The following is a 19838-nucleotide window of genomic DNA, read 5'->3' as shown; positions in this document are numbered from 1 at the left end:
GCCCCCAATGTTCTTATGTCCTCAAGTGTGCTGTAGGCATGCACATTCACGGAAAACCATTTTGTCCAATTATCAGTGACGGATCTGCGGGAGCTCCACCAGGGCACGTCCTCTCACGCAGCCATCTAGCCACGCCCCCCCCTTTTGCCATCGTTTACTGCATGGCAGCGGCCAGGAAGACTTTGTCTCACATCTTTTTAGGAAACAGATTAGCAGAATGTTACTACCCTAGATAAAATCATTCAGCACCAGTATCCTGTAAGCAGCTCTATTAAAATTCCACAAATTTAATTTGCCCAAACGTTGTGGAAGGCATACTGAACAATGAATAAAATATGGCACCTGGAAACACAATGTGTATAGGCGCCTTATAACTATGCAATACATAAAATATATCTCCCTTTAACACTAGTTCTATTAGCATCCAGAGCCTCTGCAGATGACACTCTTGGGGCAAGTGAGGATAAAGATGTGTATATTAGCAGCATGCCCAGCCTACCCAAAGAGTGGCAAACAATTCAAAATCAGAGGCCTTACATGCAGTGTTAAGAAGTATTACCAAAATCAACGCTGGCAGTAGATTTTAAGAGGCCAACCTATCGGGGTCAACAGGAAATGCACTGAAGTCTAGCCAACCCAAATTAAGATAGGTAGCAGAGTGCCAAGGATTAGACTTGGGAGTGGAGGGGTATTAAAGAAGTCTAGGGCTACAATGAGTCCACACAGACCGCTAGCAATAATTCCAGTTAGGCTGGTAAGTACAAACATGCAGAATTATTTATTAGGCCTTTACAATACAAAGAAAGCAATAAAACCTTAAGTCACATATGTCACACACTTACTATAACACAGATGTATACATCCACCATTAGAAGATTGAAAGCAGTTGATTCAATAACCAGTGCGAAGCAGCTAAGTACTCCGATGCATAAAGCTCAGTAGAAACACTTAAAGCAACAATAGCACTTAAGTCCAGCCATGGGATGGTTTGGGGCCTTGTGCCCTAAAGTCATCGGTTGCAATGTAGGAAGGAGAGAGATAGACATGACTTTATGCCCATGTAACCCTATGGAGGACAGGGGGGGGGGGGGGGGACAGTTATGTTAACTGACTCTCCTCCCTCCCCCAACTCCGATTTCTCCAGAGACCACCACTGAGGATCTGGAATTCATTGGGGACAAAGTCTTCTGTGCTTGGTCCAGTCAAGGAAGGGCCAGGGGGAGTCACAGGTGCAGAGCTCCCTTTAGGACGACGGATTTAGTTTTGGTCACTATACTGCTTGAATCTCTGCTCCAGGCACCATCCAGCTCAAGACCCAGGAAAAGAAAAAATGAAGACTTATGCGGATTAGGCGACCTCATGACACAGCTAGGGAGCGAGGACTGATTGCAATGAGTATCACCACAATCACGCGACAAACTAAGTAGCAGGTCCTGCACAGCTTCTGATGATGCAAGAAGGCTGTGAATGCAGAAGCAGGTGCCTTGTATCACAAGCTGAAGATCCTACAAGTTCCAAGGATGACTTCAGAACGGTGAAGGCTGCAGCAAGGTAGCCCAGGAGAGAGCTGGTCAGTCCACTGGTTGGTCCAGGGACACAGCACTGCTCCTCAAGCAGTGATCGAGACCAGTTGTTCCCACTGGTCTAAATTTCGAAGCACCAATGGGGGTCTTCTTGCGATCAGGCATTAGATCGGGGATTCAACAGTCCTTCATTGGAGTTGATCAGATGCAGGACTCTCCCCGAACCATCAGCGGACTGCTATTCTTCTTGGGGGTCTTGGCTCCAACGATGATCTGTGAAATGGCTGCAGGGCTCCTCCTTTTATCCAAGATCTGGACTGGAAGCTCGCCCAGATCCACCAATGATAGGTAATGTGATGACAATGATTTTGTAGATGATGAAAATGAACTCTGGGACTGAAAAGATGACCCCGAAAACCTTAATTTCTTCAAATATAAATAGCTATTGGAGTTTTAATGAATAGTTTATTTTAACGAGAAAACATGAATGAAGTAGCAATAATTTACGAGGCAATATCTAGGAAACAGTAAAAGATAAAGCAATTATGTGACATTTTCTATTCCTTTGATCAAACACAAAACCTACTTTGCAAATTTTTCATAGAACCACCCTAAAACGGTTACAGCTCAAAAACAAAATGAGTATCTGTAATGGTGGCAATCTTGGATTTATGACGTCACACAGGACCTCTGCCACAAATTCAGACAAAACACCTGGTAGTGCATGATTGTATGCTTCATTATCAATGCATCCTCCAGAGACATATCTTCCCTTAATTCAAAATCCCACAGACTTTTATTGTAACAGATGCCCCTCAACTATTGGAGAGTTCTTTTTTCTTTCATCCGTGTAACACAGCCACTGTGAAAAAGACAAGCAACGACTGGTGCACCTCTGCCCCCTCCCGCAAATACAGAGTGAGCACAGGGGTGCAGAAAGAGGGATGTGGTAGGGAGAGTAGTAGTAACAATAGTGCAGAGTGAGAAGTAGTGCAAAAAGAGAAGTAGTGTGGGGAGGGGAGTAGGAAAGTTAGTAGCAACATCGAAGGGTGGTGGTAAGGGGGAGAGGGACAGAGAAGAGAGATGTAGGAAAGAGACAGTGAGTGGAGTTTTACAGAGGATAGTAGCAGGAGGAGGATTAGGATGAGGGTGTGAGCAGGGAAACTAACATCTGGGCGTAAATGAAAGGATAGGGTGGGGCTTCATTGTCTGAAGGCACACACATATAACACCATCTAGAAAAAACTTGCTGTTAAGAGTAGGTACAATCTAGGAATTCCCTGAGGGAGTGTCATGATCACTGCTTTCAAGGAGTCAGGACCAGCCCAACGTCCTTGGAAGCAGGCCCCTAACCCTGATCCTAGGCACCAGCCGGTCCCCAAAGGGACCTTTTGGACCTTGTCCTGGCGCCGGTGGCGCCAGGCTCATCAGAAGCATAGGTCCCGGCACTGGAAGCGCCGGGCTCATCATTGGTGTGAAGGTGCTTGGGTGGACTTACCTGCGGCAGACCATGCTGCTTACTTACCAGACTCTTAGAAGTCCTCGGTGAACTGGGACTACTTTCTTACCTGGGTGGGGAAGCTCCACTCCCTGGATACAGCACTGGAACTCTTCTGGAAGCAGGAACTCTTTTCTTACCTAGGCGGGGCCGTGGAAGGAAATGCCTCATCACTCCTAGGCTATTTAAACCACACCCGATTGATGAAACGTGCTTCGCGTTATTCTGCATCTGCAGCAGAACGCTCACCGAGTCTGTTCCAGCCTTTCTTCTTTGGATCCTGAACCTGCAAGAATTATACTTACCATTCCTGTACCCGATCAACATCAGCACCTGCAAAAGACCCGAAACAACAGGTTAGCAGAACGAACTTTAACACGCAGTGCTTACTTACCTGATCCATCGGCAGCGGCCGTGTCTCATGCTGCACCTTCGCCGGTAAAGATAAACAGCATTATCATACTTACTGGCACGCTGTTCATTCCGGCTTCTTCACGCTGCATCTTCACCTGCAAAGATAAACAGCATTATCATACTTACTGGCACGCTGCGCATTCCGGCTTCTTCACGCTGCATCTTCACCTGCAAAGATAAACAGCATAATTCTACTTACCGGCACGCTGTGCATTCCGGATTCTTCACGCTGCATCTTCATAGACAACAGCAGTGTTACACTTACCGGCACGCGGCGAATTCCGGATTTCTTCATTCTGCATCGTCGTCTGCAAAGACAAAGAAAGAGACAGAAGGAGCGCTTGCCATACTTACGCAATTCCAGGCGCTTCACCGCCAGGCATAAAAAGACTATAAAGACTAAAGGTGTCCAGAAACTTACCGGTCGTGCAGACAACGACGGTACCCATCCTCTGAAGTCAAGAGTCCAACGTTTCACCAGTGAAGGAACTGGCAACGGCACCCTGCACTAGACGCAGATGGAGAGCCCAGCATTCACCTATCTAAGGTGAGCACGTTGACCTGGGAGGGGGGGCTCAACAGTCAGGCTGGGAGGAGAGATAGGGACATTCACAACCCAGACCTTTAACCCCCATATTATTTCACCTGCAGAAACCTCACCCTTCGAGTCCGACACACAGTGCGGAGAGGTTCGACCCCAGAAGCCAACCGAATCCTGCACATCACGTTTCGTGTTACAGACACCTTCCTGCCAAGACCCGCGCCTCCGTGGGAATCAGGTGAGCGTTACAGGAGATTAGATTGAGAAAGTGACTGCTTTTAGGCACTCACCAGCAGGGAGGTTAGACAAGAGACAGTAGGTAGAAACCATCTGTATATATTAACCTGAGGAGTAGGGACACCGGAGTTAGGGAGTGGCCGGTGAGTTTAGATGAGAGAGAGTGGGAGTGCACTTAGCGAGTCCCTCTACCCCCTTTCCAGCCCAGTGCATTTCATTGATCCATATGCCGGTCCTAAATCTGAAAAAACTACGCTCATATTTGAACTATTTGCTAAGATTCAATCTGAACAATCTGCATACCTCAACCATTTAAGAAAAAAATAAAAACTTGGTCTCCCAGCTTCCATGAATTAAGGAAATCTATGACAAAACACACAAAATTCTTATCAGAGGTCCCAGTGAACACACCTCTAGGTCTGCATCTATAGTAGCTGCCCAGAACAATGAAAATGGGACATAATGGAAAGGGGCAAAAGATCATGATGATCCTTTAAACTATGTGCATTTCAAGAAGTCTAACTCGGCTGTCCATCACTACCTGTGAATATGTGAATCGTGGGTTGTGGGGGGGTGGGAGTGTACAAACACTGACCGCATAAGGAAGGTTTTATTTAAAATGTTTAAACCTTCTCCTAGAGTATCTTTCTTTGCTCATAACTGCCTATCTCGGCCACCCCATACTCGGTCCTCTTTAGCATCACCGTCTAAAGCCTGGTTCTCTATTCGATGCACAATAAGAACTTTGTACTCGGGAGCCCTTGGTGAAAGTCTAATAAAATGTAGGAGCCAGTGAACTTGCCCACTGAAAATGGAGCAAAATTTACATTTTAAAATAAAATAATACCACTTATTAAACATGGTGAATCTGAGATTAATCATAAATAGGATTTGCTCAGGCAAAACACCTAAATCAATGGGCTAAAAAGTGGCATGAACTTGCTTGGACTTAAAGTTATCATCCAATGTTAAGATGTCAATATCCATGGGACACAGCAAGAGTAGCTAGCAGTACCAGCAACTTCTTGCCCACTGCCGCTCCTACTGCCCGTCACCTGCTTACCTCAAATGCTCATTGACGCATAACACATAAGCTGACAGTGAATTGCAACATACATCATAGAAAACAATACACATTACATTAAGCCATGCGTGATGAGGGCATAATGATTCACATTAACAACATGTAACATGCCCTGGTTGCGCCTCTGTACGCCAACTCTCCCAAGTCATAAGGATTAATATACTCATGGATTGCTTCTTAAACCATAGTTCAGTCCCAACAGCCCTACCCTATTACCTCCCAGGGTGAGGTTTAAATCCAGAGATGCTTTGTTACTTCACAGAGTTATCCAAGATTAAGAATAAACAAGATTGCGTGTGAATGCCGCTGCCGAGCATTTAAGTAAGCCTTTCCTTCTCAGCGTGAAGAATGTGGACACAGACTTAACCAATGACACTTGCAGCACTGCACTTTGGCTCAACGAGCCCTGCATGGCATCCGAGCGTTAGGGAGAATTTTTAGTTTAGTGCTCAATTCCTCCCACTTTAGAGACCCCCACCTCTTTTGCTGAACTTTGGGACTTAGTACTTTTCATTTTATGTGTTTTCTGTGTTTCATTTGACTTTGGAGTCTGAAAAACTCCATAAGCATTATCTTTTACATTGTGTCACACAGCACCTCAGAGCAGTGGCACAGGGAAGATTTCCCAAAGGTTTTAAATACCTTCTCTTGGTGAAACTACTGTTTCCAAAAGCAGTGAAGTGAAATTGACTTTACTTACATTTTGTAACGTTCTAGACCCAGCACACACCATCTTACCATAGGTTGCTGGAGGAGAAATGTTTCTCGTGTAACATTTTTACGTTACCCTTTCTACAATTAATGGCTGGTGGCAGTGGTTTACGTTTTACAACCATTGTGTTTTTACGGCAGGCTGCGTTCGCAGCCGCGGTAAGGCACCCATGGGTGCCCATTTCGTCAAAATGGCACGGGAAGGGGATTCTTGAGATTTACTCTGCGCGCCAAACCAGATTTGGTTCATTTTTGTTTTTGGCGGGATTCACGAGTGAAGCCCACCTCTGGGTCCAGTATGTCTGGCAGGGGCAGGAAGTGAGGGAGTTGCCCGAAACTCCCTTTGCTTAATCCCCTTAGTTACAGGAATGCACCCAAAGGCGATTGGCCGTCTGGCTGTCCAGCAAGAAAAGCCACCCTGCTGTGTGATGGACAGCTAGGCTGGAATGAATGTGAGAAACCTGCATAAAACACAAGGCTTTTTGGCTTGGAAGGCAGAGTCGACCACTGGACGAAGGAATCTGAAGAAGAACTTGGAAGCGACGCCTGCTGAAACTCCTGGACCGTAGTTTGTCCATTGAAGCCCTGCTGCTGTGCTGAAGCTCTGAATTCGCTTCAACCAGAGAAGCGCTGCAAGGACGACTTCTCCCTTTGAGTTGGTGGGACCAATCAACTCCAAAGTAAGCCCGTCTGTACATCCTCTCTGAGCTGGCTGTACTTCCCCACTGCTGTTGCTGCTGGAACCGAAGTGCCAGGGAGAGGAACACCAGATTGTGTGTGTTGCTTTTAAGTCAGACCCGAGCGCCAGGAAAAGCCTGCGGACTTCCCTGAAGCAGGACTGACCAAGCCTGAGCCACCTCAACAGAGAGCTGGACCCCAGATGCGAGGAAAGTCCGAAGTGGTATCTGAGAACTGCCGTTTTGCTGTTTGCTGTCAGACACGAGAAGCTGAAACACTGAAGAACAGCTGAATCGAAGTTTGCCCATTGCTGCCGCTGACCTTCCCATTGCAGAGCAGGAGTCCACAGACGCGCCCCCCCACCCCCACGACTGAGGCTCAGGAACAACAGGATCTGCAGAACTGCACAGGAACAGAAGCCAGCTGGAACCATTTCTTCTAACCAGAGGTACTTCAAAGTCTAAGAGAATTTACCTCCTGTTGTGTAGCCTTACTTGCTCTCAGTTGTGACCTGTCTTGGTTACCTTGCAGAGTTGCTAAAACGTTGCCCCTCACAAGTCTCCCAGCTTCTGGCCCTTCAAGTGTTCTATTTTCTACAAACATTTCTAAAAACATTGTGCAAGACTTTTTACCTACCTGCAAAGAAGATCTTCAGCTGCCCTTGGCATTGTGCAATTAACATTGGCTGTCCTGGCTCCCTGAGAGACTATTCTTTACCTCTGACTTTGTGCTTTGGCTTTTCCCACAGGAAAGGGTGAATTTACTCTGCTTTGGAAGGTTCTTAAAAGTACTTACCCGTTTATGAATTATTTGTTAACCTTTGTTTTATTCCTCTATTCTATCTTTCACACCCAACTCAGTATTGCTCTAAATGTATCAGTGATAAATCAATGTCCACAGTGCCCTAGCTATTTAAGTCACCTGGGGGTGTAGGAAGTGTCTGTGTGTCATCCACAATGCGTATCAGCTGATTTAGAGAGAAACAGTGTGTTTTGAAGTGTATTATAAAAGTGTCATCTATATATAGTTCCCTTCTGAAGAAGGCCTTTACAACTGACTGTGAAATCAATTAATACTTGTTTAATCAAGAAACCTTGAGTGTAAGTGTTTATTTGAATAACTGCTACTGTGAAACTCTGTCACAACCTTACTGCTCACATTGACCCCTCTTGAGATAAGCCTGGCTGCTCAGCCACACTACCAACCTGTGTAGTTCAGACTTATACCAAAGGTTGGGTCCCTATTGCCAGGAAGTCACGGTTATTGTAGTGCACCCAAAGGGTACTGCATACAATATTGCCTTACACCGAGCGAGTTGCACTAAGGGCTCAAGTCGGTCTCAAGGTTCTTCCCTTGCCGGCAATCACTGCCGTGGGCCGGGCAAATTATAAAGATACTCTGCCATGCCCTGGTTCCACTCTTGCACACCAGCTGCTCCTACAACCGTTACCACATTCTGCCCGTGCCTCCAACGTACAAAATAATCATCAAGGAACATGGGCAGGTCTGGCCCCTTTCAAGGACCCGGCAGCACGTGCCCAGCCCATGTTGCTGCCAGGGCACATGGGAATTGTAGTTCTCCCTGTTCTCTGGCACCTTGAAGTCCAAATCCCACCAATCCTTAGTCTGGGATATGTGTACTGACAAGCGTTTTGTCTAAAGAGCTTTAAAATTGGCTCCGTCCACCAAAGTGCCCTAGATCTCCCTTTCTTTACCAGCATTATTTACTAGTTTATAAGTGCTACCTTCTTAAATGTTCTGTCTGTCTAGGTTGTGTAAGATAAGAAGATTCAGATAAGTGGAACCTATCTAGACTACGATCATGCACTATTGTGAAGTAGGGAAGCAGACCAATTAACCCACTACACCATATGTGGCTTTTTGACTGGGTAGTGAGCCTTGGACTTTTAAACAAAGTACTACCCAGTACACTGTGGTTCGTTTATAGTGTTTACCTTCAATATACTGTAGGTTTCAGTACTCGAGATATTAAGGGAATGATTTGCAATATAAAACTATTTGGCCAGGTATATACACCAGGAGTAAGTGATTTGCCAAAGAACACATTATTTGGTCTCATAGTTTGAATCTACCATGGCATGATCCAGACCCTGTGGTCTGTTGGTAAACCAACATCCTTTATAGCAGGTTACCTTGCTGCAATGGATCATGTGGCTTAAAGCTACAAACAAAGCTCCACAGCAAAGGCCTCAAACTGTACCATCATTGTATGTTGCAACCCGGGTTATTACGACCAAAATGTGATGGATGGAAAACTTTATATTAATTATAACCACAGCAAATTACTATGCACATATTTTAATTCCATCGTCTTGTACCCATCTAAGCCAGTACTGAAGGGAAGCAACCATTTGCAAACCAGTCTTGGCTCTGTCCACAATGGGTTGAGAGTTCAGCTCACTTTGTCGAGGTACCACCCCTCTGTGCAGGAAAATATGCAAGCCTAGTCCGGGCAAAGTGCATAGCAGCATATTTCGCCCAGGAGTCTTAATAGCACGGCATTACCAGACATTCAATTTGGGGCAGCTTCTGAAACTATCCATGTTATATACATCCAATGTTCTTTCCAGAAGCAATTATAACAATCAGTTAAACAAACCAATGAACTATTGTTGCCACCAGTACCCAACGTTCTGCCCTGCTCTCCACCCTTTTTACTTCCCTGATCCCCGCACCAGTAGCATGGGCTGCACATGTGCAACCGTTTAAGTGGGCAGCTTGCCTCCCTGTAGTCCCAAACTCGCGGCCATCTTCCCTGGCCTCCTACCACACCCTTCTTGCCTTTGGGCGACATGCAATTACAAAACAGACTGCATCCTGCGCAGGTGTTGTGCAGCCAATGTGGAAATTTAACTGGTAAGTACATAAAACCCAAAACCCATTTATTTTAAAATGGCCAGAAAATCTTTTCAACTTGTAAATAGATACTTGCTACCCTTACATTCGAGCCAAGTATGTTGAAGGTTAATATGCACAAACAATTGAGCTTTGCTCTCTAACTGAAGAATGTGCATCCAGTTAGAATTACCATCAAGATCTACTGATTTGACACCCAGGTCGAACAAACACTATCCATAAGCCTCTGAACCAACTAGGGCAGCTGTTGGATCAGAGGACTGTTAGGCAGAAACCTATGCAGTTCCCTTAGGGACTACTGCAAAAAGTTTAAGACTACATGAGTAAGCAGTAAACCCAATTGGTAGCAGTCTGCACCACCCAGATTTACCTGGTAGCTGTGGCTGAGCAGTCAGACCTCTCTCAAGAAGAGTTAGACAGTATATAGAGAATACACAATAGGGCTAAAAATACAGTAGAACAAGCAAACGCTGACCAGAGCTTTGGTATAAAAGTATATAATTATTTATTTAAAAACACACTTATTAGAATACACTAGCACTAATATATCAAGCAAGTTCAAACACAGTCACTATAAGTATATACACCTCCCTAGTTAATTATTCGACAAGTCTAGGTTAAGACACCACTTATTTAGCAAAACAGAGGTGAGCGCGTAACCGTAGATGGCCCTCCAATAATTTGTTTAAAAAAGGTAGAGAAAAGGCAGAGTAGGAAAATAATACAATACCAACACTTTTAAGAAACCATAGCAAGTCAAGAAAGGCAGGGTCTACTGTACAGCAAAAAGTTCATAGGCCAGGCCCACTCTTGGAGAGCAAGGCGGAATGTGCCCAAGATCACACAGTGGAAATGCACTCAAAGTCTTTGCAGAAAAGTCAAAAAGAGGTTGGATCAGTTCAGAAAGAGAAAAGTTAGCAGGTCTGAGGTCAACCCAGTTAGAAAGTCAAGTATTTACGGGACACCTTGGACAATCTGTTGCAAGGGAGACCAGGCGGGACATAGTACCTGAAATGGTGAGAAAGCTCCAGCGGTGGCAGTTGTTCCTGGCAGCGGGTGCAAGTCGTGGCTTCAACCAGAGGAAGAGATGATCTCGACGAGGAAGAAAGCTGGAGGTCGTTGCACTGCCAGGGAAGAAACCAGCCGCTGAGTTTTCCCGATTAAAAGGTACGACCCTTTTATTCGCGGTACTGGTGAAGCGTGGCTATCCGGCCGCCGGGGTGCTTGGCACGGGCGATTCGACCACGAGACGTCCAGGAAGGCGAAAAAGGCGAACTGGTTGGTCCCACCAGCTCAAAGGGAAGAAGACTCTCCTGGAAGAAGATCTCCTCTGTCGTTGGGGAAGTGGTGAGTTCGTACAGCAGGGCTCCACCGGTGGTGTCATAGTTGTAGATGGCTCAGCCTCTCCCCTCTTCAGATGCTTTAGGTCCTGTGGCGACCTCTGAAGTTCCTGTCCCCAAAGCCCTGCGTTTATGCAGAAAACCCCCCATTCAACAGCCTAGCTGTCACTCAAACATGCTAAGTGGTGAGCCGGGGCGGCTCACCACTGGGCCAATCACACAAGAGTGCGACTTGAGTTGCCAAGTCAACTCAGTCCAGGGTGCCTAATCCCCCTGCCACACATCCTGTAGACCCTAGACAGAGTGGCACCATTTGGGGGGCTTCTGTGGAGAAGCCCGCCAAAAAGTGGAACAAAGGGCTCGACTTGGGTTAGAGTTTCAGAGACAAACACAAACACCATTTTAAAACCGAGTCCTGGCAAAAAGACCCAACCGGGGAATAAATATTAAATAAATAACCCGGCGGTATCTTTAACATTGCACCAAAAAGTGGTGCGTTTAAAATCAATGGGAAAATCCCATAGGAAATATTCTGGTGGAATATTTTGCGTGGTATCCACTGCCACCAGCCAGAAACTCGACAAGGGGGGACTGGACAGTGCCCCCTTGGAAAAGAGACCCAGGGGCAATCGAATTACCCCTACCAGTACTTCCACAATATGATGGTTTGTACTGGCTCTGTTCACAATTTGAGACTAGTAAAGCCAATGGTGACTTTACATGCCCTGGGAGACAGTAGTCAGTCCCAGGGTATGGAGTCTATGTTTGGGGGTCACTATGACACCCCTGTGTTACTGCACTAAGGGTGCTGTGTAACACACATACCAAAAACACTTGAAGCCCTATGGAGTAAAAGACCCCATAGCCCATAAAACACATTTACAGTCAAAGGACATACTCAAATCATGCCTAAGAGTGGGAGAAAGAGTGTCTCTCTTAGCAGGAGAAAAAAATAAACCCCCAAAATCCAGCAAAGCTGCTGGGGGACTCACTAGGTTTGGGAAAAAACCTTAACAGAGAATTCTCCCTAACAAGGACCGGGAAAAGGAAGATGCTATGGAATTGTTCCATTCCCTCCCCCAGATATTCCTGCTCCATAAAAACCAATTACTACAGACCGTTCTGGTTATGCAACAGAATTGGTGATTCTGTCCCACATATGCTTGGATTTTCACCTTTAACACAATAGAACAAGTTACTTTTTACCTTGTAACTTTCTTTCGATGGGATGTTCCTCCGACGTATTCCTCATCTTTGATAATTCGTCTTCAGTTCCGTTTTGTAGTATAAGATAAGTCATGCCTGAATTGGTTATTGACCTTGAAGGAGCGTAAACTGCAACCACAAGGGAAGTATTACTGCAGGGATGGATGGGAGGGGCGATAAGGAATACGTCGGAGGAACATCCCATCGAAAGAACGTTACAAGGTAAGAAGTAACTTGTTCTTCGAAGGGAATGTGTCCTCCGAAGTATTCCTTATCTTTGATAGACTCCCATAGCAGTGGCATGTAAGTGGAGGTGGGAGTAATAATGTCATGTATCTCTTTTAGGAATGAACCAAATGTAATACGGCTTTGCCAAATTTGGTCTCTTGACTAGTGGAGGAATCCAGGTAGTAACATTTTGTGAATGTATGTGCGGACGACCATGTGGCAGCCGCACATATGTCTCGGACCGGTACCCCTCTTTGGAGGGCTGAAGAGTCTGCGATACCCCTGGTTGAATGAGCCCTAAGATTTTGGGGTGGCTCTTTCCCTGCCAGTTTGTAATATTCCAGAATGGCCAAAATACTCCACCTGGAAATGGTCCGTTTTGTTATGGGTAGTCCATATCTTGTGACCCGAGTATCCTACAAACATTTGGTCTGCTTGACTAATCCTAGCCAGTCTGCTGATATAAAAGCTCAGAGCTCGCCTTGGGTCCAAGCCTATGTAGCCTTTCTTCCTCTTTCCCCGGATGGGGAGGAGGGTAGAACGAGGGTAAGGTAATTTTCTGAGTGATGTGAAATTCAGAAACCACCTTTGGGAGGAAATTAGGCTTCACCTGTAGGACAACTTTGTCCTTATGGAAAATTGTATGGGAGGGTTTACAAGAGAGCTTGTAATTCGCTCACCCTCCTAGCAGATGTTATTGCTACCAATAGGACAGTTTTAAGAGTGAGAAATCTCAGCGAACAAGAGTGGAGTGGTTCGAATGGAGTACCCACTAGGAAATTTAAGACTAAATTTAAGTCCCATAAGGGAACTTGGAACGGTCTTGGAGGATAAACATTAGTCAATCCCTTGAGAAATTGAATTACTAGAGGTAGTTTGAAATACAATGGTTCCTCCGCAGTGCGCTTGAAAATTGAAAGCGCTGCGAGATAGCCTTTTACAGTGCCAACTTGAAGGCCTGAGTTTGCCAAGTAGAGTGGAAACGATAACATCGTTGGTGTACCACATGAAAAGGGGTCAATATTCTCTTCTCTACACCAGCTGCAAAATTTGTTCCAACGGCAGCGGTATAAAGACTTTGTTGCTGGCCTTCTGGCCGAAAGCAACACCTCCATGACGTCATCAGGGAGGTCCAAATCCTTGTACCTCACCCTTTCAGAAGCCAAGCGTAAAGGTTGAGGGTTCTGAGGTCTGGATGGAGAACCTGACCTCCCTTCTGTGAGAGAAGATTCTCTTTGGTGGAAGACGGATTGGAGGACAGATGGACATATCTAGAAGGTCCGGGTACCACGTTCTCCAAGCCCAGTCCGGGGCAATTAGGATCATGGTTTTCCGGAATCTTCTCAACCTCCTGATCATTTGAGGAATAATAGGGACTGGTGGAAACGCGTAAAGGAGTGGGAACTCCCAGTCCACTACGAACACGTCCCCTAGAGCTCCTCTCGGGGGAAACTCCCTTGAACAGAACAGATTGCACTTCCTGTTGGTGCTGGTGGCAAACAGATCCACCTGAGGGGTTCCCCAAAGGGCGAAGATCTCTTGAAGGACTTCCTGAGCTAGCTCCCACTCGTGGGAGACACTGCTCTGCCTGCTCAGAGCGTCTGCTGTCAAGTTCTTCTCTCCGGCTAGGAGGACTGCCGATAGAGAGATTCCTTCCTGAATTGCCCAAAACCAGAGCTGCATTGCCTCTGCACAGTGGCAGTGACTCTACGCCTCCTCTTTTGTTGAGGTAGAGCATGGCCACCGTGTTGTCCGTCATATCAGGACATTTCTCCCCTGTACTGATGGCAGGAAACCTTTCAGCGCTAGTCTGATCGCTCTCAGCTCTAATAGGTTGATGTGTAGTCTGGATTCCGATGGAGACCAACGACCGCTGATGGTCAAGTCGTTGGCATGGGCATCCCACCTCGTGAGTGAGGCGTCTGTGACTACTGTTATCTCCGGCCATGGTTGCCAAAACAGTTCTCCTTTCAAGATGTTCTCTGGATAGGCCCACCATTGAAGGTCGTGGACTACCTAGTCCGGAATCCGGAGGAGATCTGTCATTCCCCCTGAGAATTGCGACCACTGAGTTCTCAGTGCCCACTGAAGAGATCTCATTCTCAGGCGAGCCTCTGGCACAAGGAAGACGCAGGATGCCATGAGGCCTAGCAACCTCAAAAAGTCGAAGGCTGGGAGACATTGGGCATTTTGAAACTTGTTGACCATCTGCAGAATATCTTGAGCCCTCACCTCTGGTGGCGAGGCTTTTCCCAGGGAAGTGTCCAGGACCGCTCCAATGAACTGGAGTCTCTGTGATGGTATCATCTGTCACTTCTTTAAATTGAGGGAGAAGCCCAGTTTGTGAAGGAAGTGGCAGACATAATCTAGCTGGATCTGAGCTTGTTCCAAAGATACAGCTTTGATCAGCCAATCGTCCAGGTAGGGGTAGACATGGATCCCTTCCCTCCTTAGACTCGCAGCCACTACCGACATTAGCTTGGTGAAGACCCTCAGGGCGAGGTAAGCCCAAATGGCAGAACTTGAAATTGATAATGAGAGCCACCAATTGAGAACCTCGGGTATTTCCTGTGTTTGAGATGGATTGGCACATGGAAATAAGCATCCTGAAGGTCCAGGGATACCAGCCAGTCCTGGAGCTGGAGAGCATGAAGGATCTGAGAGAGAGTTACCATCTTGAACTTGTCCTTCCTGAGGAACTTGTTCAAATCTCGGAAGTCCAGGATGGGACTCAGTCCTCCGTCCTTCTTTGGTATGAGAAAGTAGGGGGGAGTACCAGCCCTTGTTCCTGTCCGCTACAGGTACCGGTTCTATGGCACCTTTCTCTAGCAGGTCTATAATTTCCTGCAAGAGGAGCGGATCTGGAACTTTTAGAGAGCTGTGCCCCGGTGGATGACTCTGAAGGATGTGTAGAAAGGGTAGGCAGTAACCCTGGGCAACTGTCTCCAATGCCCAAGCATCTGACGTAATAGCCTGCCATTCCGTCAGATGGTGAATTAACCTGCCCCCTACAGGTGTTGTGTGGAAAGACCTCAGAGTGGTTTGGGGGCAGCTGATGCAGATGCCGAGGGTAAAGAGGCACCTGCTGCTGCTGCGGCTTTAGTACTTTTGACCCGTCCACCTCGGGTGGATCTCCTTTGGCCTCTTTGAGCCGGCTGTCCTCTGCCTTTCCCGAATGCGGAATAATAGCGAAAGGACTTTCCTCTCCCATAGGTTCCTGAGGGGCGAAAAGGAGTTTGGCGGATTGCAGCTCCTAAAGATTTTGCTGCTGCTTTAGATGTTTGCAACTTTTCCAGACTGTCATCAGCCTTTTTACCGAATAAAGAAGAGCCGTCAAAGGGCATATTCAAAAGTCTGGTCTGTACATCTGGAGCAAAGCCAGACTTTCGCAACCACGCATGCCTGCGGATTGTCGTATTTGCTGCCATGGCCCTGCTGATACTGTCAGCGGAATCGGTGCCAGTTTGAAGTGATTCACACATGGCATCTTTGCCATCTTTAATAATGTTAAGGAAGGCTTCCCTTTCCTCTCCTTCCGGTATGCAGTCAGCCGCTGATGAAGCACACTCCCACAGTGTGGACTGAACCTGGCGAGCATACAGGTGGCGTTGATGGACTTCAACGCCATACTACAAGCAGAAAAGACTTTTTGCCATAGAATCGTACCTTTTGTCATCTCTATCCTGTGGGACAGTAGGGTAAGCAGATCTGCCGCTTGATGAAGTTGCCGCTTGATCCACCAGGCCTTCTGGAGTCGGGTGTTTTAATAAGTACTCAGGGTCAGCCACAGCTACCCTATATACTTGGCCGATAATCTTTTATTGACTGCAGGGATAGCCTCAGGAGTTTCCCAATTAGATGAAATCTTCCTTTGCAAGGCTGCATGGAAGGGGACCACAGGATCCTCCTGTGGACCTTTGTCTAGTATGTCTGTCAGGTCATCCTGTTGAAAAACAGGTGAAGGCGCAGAACAACCCATAAATTCAATAATCCTTGCCATCAGAGTTCTATAGGGTGTTTTTCGGCATGTTCCCCTGGGTCTGGTTTGACAAATTCCACTTCTGGGGAAGTGTCCAGCCCACTTGCCTCATGTAATGATTCCTGTAGGTCTTTCAACCTTCTTTCCTCAGAAGTAAAATCCTCTGAAACAGGTAGTGTGGTCCTCTGCAACCCGAAGGTTTCCTGGTCAGAATCCTCCCCTTCTTCATAGATTGAAGATAATCCGGGGTACTCTGACCTCGGAAATGGTGTAAAACCCATTTCTAAGGCAGAAGGAGCCAAACTCGTCATTATTGGGCGAGAAAACTTCAATGTCGTCCACGCCGATGTGACAGGCTTCGAAGGAGTCGAGAAAACTGGAAGAGGCCTCGAAGAACTCGAGAGGACCGGGATCCTACTTGAGGATGTAGACGACGGTCTCGGCGTCGTGCCAGAGGCTCTTGGTATCACCGTTGGCTGTGAAGTAGCCGTGGTTTTCTCTTTTATCGGCGTCGATTCGATCGACCGATGCGTCGAAGAACCCTTTGACAACGGCGTCGATACATGTGTCGAAGGGATCTTCGACGACGGCGTCGAAGATGGTGCCTTCTTACCCGATGGCCCATGGCGCTCTTGGGTGGACTCTTTCGCCGGGTGCAGCGACTCACAGCATTTCGATTTTTTGGGTTTTTCACCCGGGGTATCACCCTCAGCTGTCTTCGAGGGGGTCGAGGACACTTTCCTCCCCACTCAGCCTGAGAGCTGCCTTTTGTGGGGCAGGAGACCCTTTCTGGGGAAACAGAAGATGACGAGGAAGGGGATCTTTGACGTCTCTTCTTTGAGTGTCTAGATCTCGACGAATGGTGGGAGCTACTTCGAGACCTAGAATGGGAATGCTTTCAACAGCGAGGAGACGAATGCCTCGGCCAAAGAAACTTTCGAGGAGGTGTTGACTGACTTACCTCTCTCGAGCTTCCCCTTGCGCTCCTTCAAGGCTTTCGCCGTCATGGACATGCAGTCCTCACACTCCGAACAATGGTGCTCAACTCCCAAGCACCACAAGCAGATCCTGTGGCATCCGTTATCGACATTTTCTTTCGACATTTTTTTAAGCCGGACCACGGAGTCGTCGGTTTCCGATGAAGAAGCCATCGAGAACGAGTTGTTATTTCAAGTAAATATAAGAGGTTTTATCTGACGGAACTGAGCAACGTTATTCGGAGGCCCCACGAAGCGCGGAAAAACATAACTGAGCAACGGACGCCGTGCGTGGCTATTTATGGGCATGGTGACGTTGGCGCCGATACGGTGGCTGTCGAGGGTCATCGACTCGGCGGACGTCGACACGCAGCACCCTCTACAGAGAAAATTTCCGAGGCCAGCAAGCTGGAGACAAATTATCAAAGATAAGGACTACATCGGAGGACACAATCCCTTCGAAATGCATGTACTAGCCTCTATCCTAGCGTCAACCATTTTCAGAAAGCAACGAGAACTATGCAAAACTGTGGCTAGTTGAATAGCAGCTGAATTAAAAGCTGGATGGGGTTTCTCTGTACAGAACCTTATATAAAGAACTATCCAAGGCAGTTTTAGGTTTATATCATTGCCAGTGGGCTCACTGTACCTAGCACTTAAGATACAAATTAATTGGTGGATAAAAACAGCCAGAATGGAATATCACTATATCTTTGTGTGAAACCAGAACCATGCAGAGTAAGCAAAGAGGCTATAATACAAGATGCTTTGATTTGTCATTTCAAAATCACAGTACAGCCCTTCTCTGCATCTTTGGGGCAGATACCCACCCATTCTACTCCCTTGTGCCAAACTAATATTGGTGATTCACAAGGATTGAAATAAAGATTTGATTAACAGAAGCTTAATGCATGGGTCCGAATGATCATTTGTTTGCATGTTTAACAAACTGAGCTAATTTCAGATAGGTACAGGTCCATGTGCATGGCTTGGGCGAGAGAAAGTAGGCTCTCCTAAGCTAGAACCAGGAGCTCAATAGCTCTCAGCAATTTGAACCCTGGATTTATGAAAACATGTATACCTTTCAAAATGACAGAGCCAGCAGATTGAAGTAAAACTTACTAGACAATATTAGTGCTATCATATGATGTACAGGAGGGGTTACAGGATGTGTGGTCAATCCTGGGATCTCTGCAATGTCGCTTATATTTATACTTGCATCCATGGAGCAGCAATACATCTGAAAGATGGACTGCAAATGTACTGTAGAGGGAGGGCGCTCCGATCCGAAGGCAAAGGTTCTTGAGTTGTCATAGAAGTCAAACATGCACAATTGGCAGCCAGTCTCTTGTGCCATAAGCTACCAAAAGGGCAGAATGAACTGCCAGTCTATGTAAAGAAAATAGACAGCGCACTACCCTTTTCGCAAAATGATGTAATACCACATTTCCTGAAATAGAAGCCAGAGCTAAAAGCAGACTATCCACAACTAAAAGAAAACTTGCACCAACCATCTATACTTGGGAGGCAAGAGAAAAATTCCACGTTCACATACAATAGCTATAATTGGAAATGTTCAAAGAATTCTGAATTCCAAATTCCTGCATTTTCCCGAAACACATAGGAAAACAAATTATCAGCTGCAAATAGTAAGGAGCATGCCCTGACACACCAATCATATTAAGCATAAGGATTTCAAAATGACAGAACCAATCAATCTAACTCCGAAATTCTTAAGACTTCCTATAATAAACTAGTGAAACACTGAGGATCAAACATTTCCACTAATAACAAGCATCAAACGAGAACGATGTTCGCAAACCTCCAGGAGTTTGGAGACATGGAACTGAATCATCACAGAGTTAAAAAAACATTTGTTCATCAGTCCCATCATTCTTTCCAGAACAAAGACTCGTATGTGAATCAAGTTATAAATACACCAGACTAGAACCAGAAAACACAGATAAGGTAAGTGGTTTAACGTAGCACCCTTCTGCTAATACTGTTGCCGCATGTCTCTGTAAGAAAAGGGTGATAGGTGTTAGCCAGATAGCGGGAAGGCAGATGCGGTAAACCTGTGGTGTTGAGTGCCGGTCGGAAGCATCCATTACTCGTTCTTTGATCAGGGGTGTAAAAAGGTGGAAGTTAGCCATGAGAGCAGCCCCATGATTACGAACCACCACTTGAAGTGAAATGTTTGTTGATAGTAAATGAACAGGATTGGAGTCTGTTAGGTACACTAGACCGGTTGTATGTGAAATAATCATTGCAAAAAACCCTGAGGACTAAAAACCCTCCCGAACATATATTAGGACCGGTGCACTTCCATAAACAAACTCCAGTCCTAGAATATTTGGGGAAAGGGATAGTGCCTTTAAAAAAAATATTGAATCACCCTCAATGTTATTATATCACTGGATCCCCACTAGTCCTGGCTGGCTGGCTGAGTATCTAATGGGGGTGAGTGATGTATAAGGTTTCAAGGTGTTAAGGGTGAACAGTAAGTAGAGGGATGAGAAGGGTGGGGTAGGTGGTGGGGTTTAGA

The 19838-nt window shown here is 46.3% G+C and overlaps 1 protein-coding gene across 10 annotated transcripts in view; it reads right to left on the bottom strand.

Annotated features, from left to right (window-relative positions):
- Positions 1–19838, bottom strand: part of PPP4R1 (protein phosphatase 4 regulatory subunit 1) — a 1265416-nt gene that overhangs the window by 927405 nt on the left and 318173 nt on the right. The window lies entirely within an intron of this gene.

This window comes from Ambystoma mexicanum, chromosome 5p, assembly GCF_040938575.1.
Source record: "Ambystoma mexicanum isolate Mex_15411 chromosome 5p, UKY_AmexF1_1, whole genome shotgun sequence".
NCBI lineage: Eukaryota > Metazoa > Chordata > Amphibia > Caudata > Ambystomatidae > Ambystoma > Ambystoma mexicanum.
This window is presented reverse-complemented; position numbering and strand designations above follow the sequence as displayed.